This window comes from Triticum urartu, chromosome 1 (genome assembly GCF_003073215.2).
Source record: "Triticum urartu cultivar G1812 chromosome 1, Tu2.1, whole genome shotgun sequence".
Classification (NCBI taxonomy): domain Eukaryota; kingdom Viridiplantae; phylum Streptophyta; class Magnoliopsida; order Poales; family Poaceae; genus Triticum; species Triticum urartu.
The window spans coordinates 180,732,458-180,739,895 of record NC_053022.1 but is presented as its reverse complement, the minus strand read 5'-3'; positions in this window follow the sequence as shown (position 1 = coordinate 180,739,895).

Below are 7,438 nucleotides of genomic sequence, written 5' to 3'. Positions count from 1 at the left end.
TTTAGTTGTTTTCTTGTAGTCACTGCAGTTCTTTTTCTGTGTTCTTCTAGTGGCCACAATAACCTATTTTTGGAAACTAGGCCAAAATAATCATGGCAACACACAGACTGTTGTAACCATGGGCCTCCTGCGGGCCGTATGATCCATGGGCCTTCTAAGGGCCGTTGGATCCATTGGCCTTCTATACGGGCCGTAGGATCCATGGGATTTCTACGGGCCGTACGATCCATGGGCCTTTTACAGGCCATAGGATCCATGGGCCTTCTACGGGGCATATCATCATTTCGCCAATCATGGGCCATACTATTCGTGGACAATAACAGGCTGTTTATTGGCCGTATTTGATAACTCTGTGAAAACAGCCCAACGGGTTTTTTTCGACATGAAAACGGCCCAACGTATTAACGGGCCACAAACGGGCCGACTGTAACCATAGGCTGAATTTGGCCCACAAGCAGAAAATGACAGTAACGGGCCGTAAGTAACCGAATGCTGGAAATGAGCCCAAGAATAAATGGGCCCTGAGAAGGCCGAAAGATATTATGGGTTGGAACCGGCCCAACGGAATAATGGGCCGTTAATGGGTATAAAGTGATACACTGTTCATTACGGGTCAGTTTTACCACAGGCCGTTAAGGGACTGAGGGTTACTAAGGGCCTCATATGGGCCGAAAGACGTCATGGGCCATACATGGGCCGGAAGTTAAAACGGGATGGAATTATATTGGACGGCCCAGATGACGCTACTGGGCCTAATTCGGATAGGCCGTAAACGGGCCCTGGGATAGCGGGCTGTAAATGGGCTATATGCGAACAGGCTGTTAACAGGCTTGCCGTGGGCCGGCCCTCCACCTTTTGACCAAGTCAAACGGGCCAGCCTTTTCACAGGAATGGGCCTCTGTTGGCCCGTGCCACATGTCGGCGTATCATAGGCACTTTGGGTCCAATGAGTGTATGACATCTGTCCCAACCGTGAGCCGACACGTGTTTCCTCCAGCCAATGATGATTTTACACGTGGAAAATCCCCATTGGTCGGGGCTGTTAACGGGTTATCGGATCCAAAACCGGACCCAATAGCTCAACAGCGTTCCATTATGGTGGATGCCACGTGTCGGTCACCCTTGACGAAAGCACTTCTGTGACGCGCGATTTATCATCATGGAAGTGGACATTTCTGTGATGATAATTTTGGTAATGTCATGGAACACTTCTACGACAACACAGGTATGACTATCTTGATTCTGTCATAAATTTGTCATGGATGTACATGCATGACAGAAAACGTGACCTACTGTGACAAACACGTATCATCACGGAAGTGTATTGTTTTGTAGTGTTCGGACCGCGGGCATGACATCAACCACCTCGCCAACGAAGTATATTATTCTTACTGCATCCCTTACTTTTCTTGTTTCAAGGATGAGGTCTAAGCCTTTATTATCATGGCCTCTTCAGGAGTGGACGGAGAAGGCGAAGTTGATCCAATGTCCGGCTCCGCTGCCTGAAGAACCAGTCATCCCGTGTTTAGCGAAGATGCTGGTGCCAGCGGCCTATAAGGCGCCGGAGAAGAAGGCCACTGGGAAAGCCAAGGGGGTCCGAAGTGGCCCCCGCCGCAAGGGCGCTTCAGACGCGACGTACGAAGATAAGACCCGCTCCACCGAAGACAACGATGATGAAGAGGAGGAGGAGAACAACCCTCCCCTTGATGAGGGGAGGAAGAAGAGGGCGGCTTCGGCGAATCTGGAGGCGGAGACGTCAAAGGAAGGGAATAGCTCCCTTGTGGATAACACTGCATGGGACGTCGACAACAGTCCAGAGAGACGCCCCCGCGCTAAGCCTCGGGCTGCATCATAAGTGCTAAAATCCATATACGCCCATAAACCAAGTCTATCCTCTTCGTTGTATTGATATAATTAGTTATGCTATTGCAGTCCAGCCCACGACAGTTCCCAGCGATCCTCATCATGAGGTTCGCTGGACTCAAAGGCAATGGCTAGCAATTCACCGCCAGCCACTCACTCCCCCAAGGCCAAGGACGATGCGGAGGTGCTGTCCCGAAGGACTATTCCAGGCGGGGGAAAGGCTCAGGAGGCGCCAGAAGGAGAAACCCCCATCGTCGGACACCAGGGGGAGTCAATCCCCATGGAGACTGGCGGGGAGGGACGTATTTAGTTCGGCCCTCAGTCGGACTCGATTCTGGAGTCTGATGCGGCTCCGGAATCTGGCACGCAACCTCCTTTGAAAGAAGGGGGGTGCCTGTTCCCCCGGTGACCCCTGTCCAACCAGGGGCACCGGATAATCTGCTGGAAGCGCTGCGAGGCGCTTCCATTGTGGATGAGCATCGTGTCCTTATGGGAACGGTAATTGAAAGGGTTCAGTCTTCCAAGAGCAGACTAAGCGAAGCCTGCAGCAGCCTATTGACAGGTTTTGAGGTAAGCGACGCAAAAAAGGAGAAAATCCCAATATAGACAGTAGCCCCTGAGACACTGTCCGGTGTTCGGAAAGAAAAAACCAGACAGAGGATCAATCTCCTATTACAGGAAACTAACTAAATTTGTCTAAAATATATACACAGGTGTCGCTGTTGGCCGCGGCCTCGCATACTGCCGAAGTCTCTGGACTGAAGCAGAAACTGGCGGAGGCCGAGGAGGAGCTGGGCCAGGTGAAGAGGCAGCTCCAGGAAAAACAAGGTAAGTGATAACCTGTTATGTATTCGAAAAAGGGAAAATGATATGCAATGACCGAAATGCCATGATGTGTACAGAGGCGACGACCGAGGTCGAGGCCCTGAAAACGGCCCTGCTTAAGGCCGAGGGGAAGGCTGTCAAGGAGCAAGCCACCTGTAAGAGGCTCAAGGCCCGGGTTAACAAAGTCTAACAGGAGCTCCAGGATGCGGTGAGGAAGTGTGAGACCTTGGAGCACAATGCGTCTGCTCAAGAGGCCGAACTTGCCAAGGCTCGTAAGAGTGCGGAGACGGCCCGGAGTGAAGCCCAAGGTGCCCTCCAGGAGATCCAGGAGGCCTGAAAGATCGCGGCGGGTAAGGCATTCAATATGCAAAGAAAAAATATGAAGACGAAATATCTTTTACTGACCCAGATTCGAAGTTCTCCAGGGGCTTTTGTTGATCTGCCACGCAGTGTGACCGACGCCGCAGTGTTCTTCCGAGCCGAAGAAGGGGGCTCCCCGGAGAAGCTGCTCTGGTCGCAATATCTTGCGCCGGAACATCCAGTGCCCTTCAGCGATCAGCTAAAACAGCTGGTCGAGCTGCACAGGGTGGCCGAACTGGCCATGAAGGATTTAATAATTCGGTTGTGGCCAACCAAAGCTATACCCAGCAGTTACTTCGGCCTCGTGAAGAGGCTGGTTGATTCCTGTCCTCGGCTAGACGTCATCAAGCGGTCCGTCTGCATTGAAGGCGCGTGTATGGCCTTCTCCTATGTCAAGGTCTGGTGGGCGAAGATGGACGCCGTCAAGTTGGCGACCGAGGGGCCGCCGGAGGGCAAGGAGCACCGCACACCTGAGCGATACTTTGGCGATGTCTTGGAAGGGTCCCGTATTGTTGCGGATCATTGTGCGAAAGACAGTATCTTTGAATGAATGTATTCGAGCTCCCTCTGCCTTGTATGATGAAACAAAGTGTTTATGCAATATAATGCTTATTATGTTTTTAAATTTTTACTTCCTGTGTGGCCGTGTTGTATGAAATCTGAGGGTTAACTAGTCGTCAGCTTCTGCCTCCCGGTAGGTAGTATGGGGGTGTTCGGGATGGATGTCGGCGTTCTGGGAATGGGGGTCCCCAGACTTGCCTTCCTGCGGCCTGCGGCGTGGCTCAAAGGGGGGCCCAGCACGGCCCATCTTCATCAACACAGACCCAAGACCCTCGCGAGGGGCCAAGCCTCGTGGGGCGGACGACACGGAGCTTCCTCAGGCATGGCCTCATCGGGCTGGCTTGCGAGGAGGCGGAGAGATCAAGGCGGGGTACCTCATGAGGTGCCCGTGATGCAAGGCATGACGACCAAGGGCGCCAGGCAGGTGCCAGCCCGCGCAGTGTCCTCCTTTCCCCTTTGGTGCAAAGGGGGCAAGTGCAGCCGCGGAGTACCGAGGCATCAGGCAAAGGTTGCCATTTCGGTGCAACAAGACCAAGACCAGGAGGACTGCAAGACGGAGGTCATTGTGGAGCCCAAGACAGCGTCACCACCAGAGCTTTGTGCAGGCGAAGACTACTTTTGTCAGGATAGCTGGTACTAGCTGTCCCCCTTCAAATTAGCCCGCCATTGTTGGCTCCCTTCCCGCTCGATATTTGGGAAGAGGACCAGGGCCTCTATAAATAGGACCAGCCACCCATGAGAGGTGGGGGGGGACAATCGAGAAGAGAGAGAGAGAGAGAAGGGTGACTGAACTCCTCCCAGCAGTTCATCCCCCCAGCCAAGAGCAGACCCTCGCGAGGCTGTTCTTCCTTGTATTGTTCATCATCATCAGCCCAAGAGGCAATCCACCACACCACACACTGGAGTAGGGTATTACACCACAACGGTGGCCTGAACCAGTATAAACCCTGTGTCTCTCGTGTTATTCTTTCCATAGCCCAGATCTTAGGGAGGCGGAGGGGCGCAAGTAGGTAGGAGGCGAAATCTCCGCGCGCACCCCAGTGTTCGAACCTCAAGGGTCTTCCGGAACCCGAAATCTGACATTTGGCGCGCCAGGTAGGGGTGTGCCGGAATTCGTCTTCCACCATCCCGTTCTCCTCCGACCATCACGCCCATGTCTGACGCTCGTCGGGCCCGCGCCGAGCGCCAGGCCGCTCTCGCTTCCCGCGTCGCCCAGACGGCCCTGTTGGCGGGCATCCTCGCCGTTCCCCGTCACTTGCCGTCAACGCCGCCACCGGCCCGGCGGGGGACGAGCATCAAGCATCGTCTCAGCATCCGTCCGTGCGGCAAGACGACCGCACCGCAACTCCCTCGCTCACCCCAGCTGGTTCTTCGTTCCGCGCGCTCCGCGCGCCCATGGAGGCTCGAGCTGCGCTCATCGCAGCAAACGAACTCCTGCGCTACCGTCCCGTCGACGACGTCTACGAAGAATGGCTCAACCGCGTCGCCGAGCTCGTCCGCGCCGCAGGGGGCTCTCCTGCGCCATCCGTTCCGCTGCATCGCACCCCGCCCCACGCGGGCAACGAAGCTCCGGCGGCACCCCGGCCGCCTCCTCCTCAGGAAGGCGCCATGGCTCCAAGGTGCGTGGCCCCTGGGCGGAACCTGCCCCGTCAGGTGCCAGCGTGGCAAGAGCAGAGCTGCTAAGAAGTCCCTCGCCCGCAAGAAGCTGCCCGGGCGCTCCCTGCTCCAGCACGTCGCGGCCATGCTCCTGCTCCCGCGCGTCAAGAGCCCGCGCTGCTCTCAGCTGCAGCGCGTGGGGACATGCAAGACCAAGCTCTCCATCACCCAAGGCCTCCCGTGGCCACAGCAGGCTGCCGCGCCTTCACCACCGAGCTACGCAGCGTCGCGTGGCCTGGCAAGTTCAAGCCAGACCTGCCTCCTCGTTACGACGGCACGGCTGACCCTGCGGAGTTCCTCCAGCTCTACGAGCTGGGCATCGAAGCTGCCAATGGAGACGAGAAGGTGATGGCGAACTGGTTCCCCATGGCGCTCAAGGACGGAGCCCGCACCTGGCTCCTGAACCTGGCTCCAGGCACGATCTCCTCCTGGGACGAGATGCGCACCCGCTTCATCGCCAACTTCCAAGGTACTCGCGACCGTCCACCCGCCGTGAGCGACATGCGCCGCATCAAGCAACAGCCCGGGGAGACCCTGCAGAAGTACATCCAGCGCTTCAACAACGCACGCCTCAAGATTCCCAAGGTGACTGAGGAGGCCATCATCTCAGCCTTCTCCGACGGCGTGCGCGATGTCAAGATGAAGAAGGAGCTGGCGATGCATGAAGACCTGTGCACTTCCTTGGAGCTGTTCAACTTGGCAACCAAGTGTGCCAGGGCTGAGGAAGGGCGTCTCTCCTTCCTCGAGCTGCCTGCCGCAGACCCAGAAGAGAAGAAGCCCAAGGCCAAGGATGTGAAGCGCAAGGGGGCTGCCGTGCTCGCGGCAGAACCAGACACCAAGCGGGGTAGAGATCAGCCCGAACCTTTCAAGGGCAGCCGGTACTGTGTGTACCACGACCTCCACACCCACAACACCAACGAATGTCAAGAGCTCCGAGCCGTGCGAGAAGGAAGGATCGGCCGTCGCCCTGACCGCGGTGACCAGGGCTACGTTCGAGGAGGAGGAAGGAACGCAGGACGCTGGGAAGACCGTAGCCCGCGCCAAGGGTGGTGCGATCAACCTCGCGAGGATCGCTGGCAAGACCCGCCTCGCGAGGGAGACTGGAGGGATCAGTCTCGCGAGGATCGCCCGCAAGGCAACACATGCCTCCCTCCGCTGCCGCCGCAGCCAAGGAGAAACGAGGACCGCCACCAGGACAAGGGGGCTGGGGGCTTCCAGGAGCCGCGCGCGATCGCCTGCATCCTGGGCGGGGCTCAAGCTCCAGCCTCTCAACGCATCTTCAAGCAGTTCGCCCGCGAAGTGAATGCAGTCCTCCCCAGGCTCGAAGCCACGTGCCCTCTCAGGTGGTCGGCATGCGCCATCACGTTCAGCTCAGCAGATCAGCTCAAGTGTGCGGCTACAGCCGGAGTCCTCCCGATGCTTTGTTCCCCAATCGTCAGCAACGTGGTGGTCACCAGGACCCTCATTGATGGCGGGGCAGGGCTCAACGTCCTGTCCGTGGAAACATTCAACAATCTCCAAGTGCCCTACAGACAGCTTCAGCCAACCAAGCCTTTCTCCGGAATCACCGACGGCTCCACGGTCCTGATTGGGCAGGTCTGCCTCCCTGTCACCTTCGGGGCACGCGACAACTACCGCACCGAGCTCATCGACTTCGACGTCGCTCACATTCGCCTGCCGTACAACGCCATCCTTGGGTACCTAGCGCTGGCCAAGTTCATGGCCGTAACTCATCACGGCTACAACGTCCTCAAGATGCCAGGAAGTGGCGGAGTCATCACGGTGCCCTGTGAAGAGAAGGACGCGGTGTGTTCCCTAGAACAAGCCTTTCAGGCCGCGTCACTAGAAGACCCGGATCGCGGAAGCAAGAGGCCTCCCGAGATCGCCCCCAAGAAGAAGAAGACATCGTCCGGCCTGACCACTCAGGAGGAAGGCCCCTCTGGGCCCGCGCCTGCCCAGGGGGAACCTCCTTCCATCGCATAGGAAAGCGTGCCCGGCGCCCCCCACAGGCAGGGCTCGGGGGCTCTCCCCTGGAGGGCCACCGACCTAGCTAGGGTCACGAGGGAGGCGCTTGGGTACCACATGGAGGCGTGTTTCGAAGCACGTTTCCCTCAAGAAGGAGCAAGGCAAGGAGAGCCAGACCCTCAGGAGTTCGGCAGCAAGGCCATTCAGG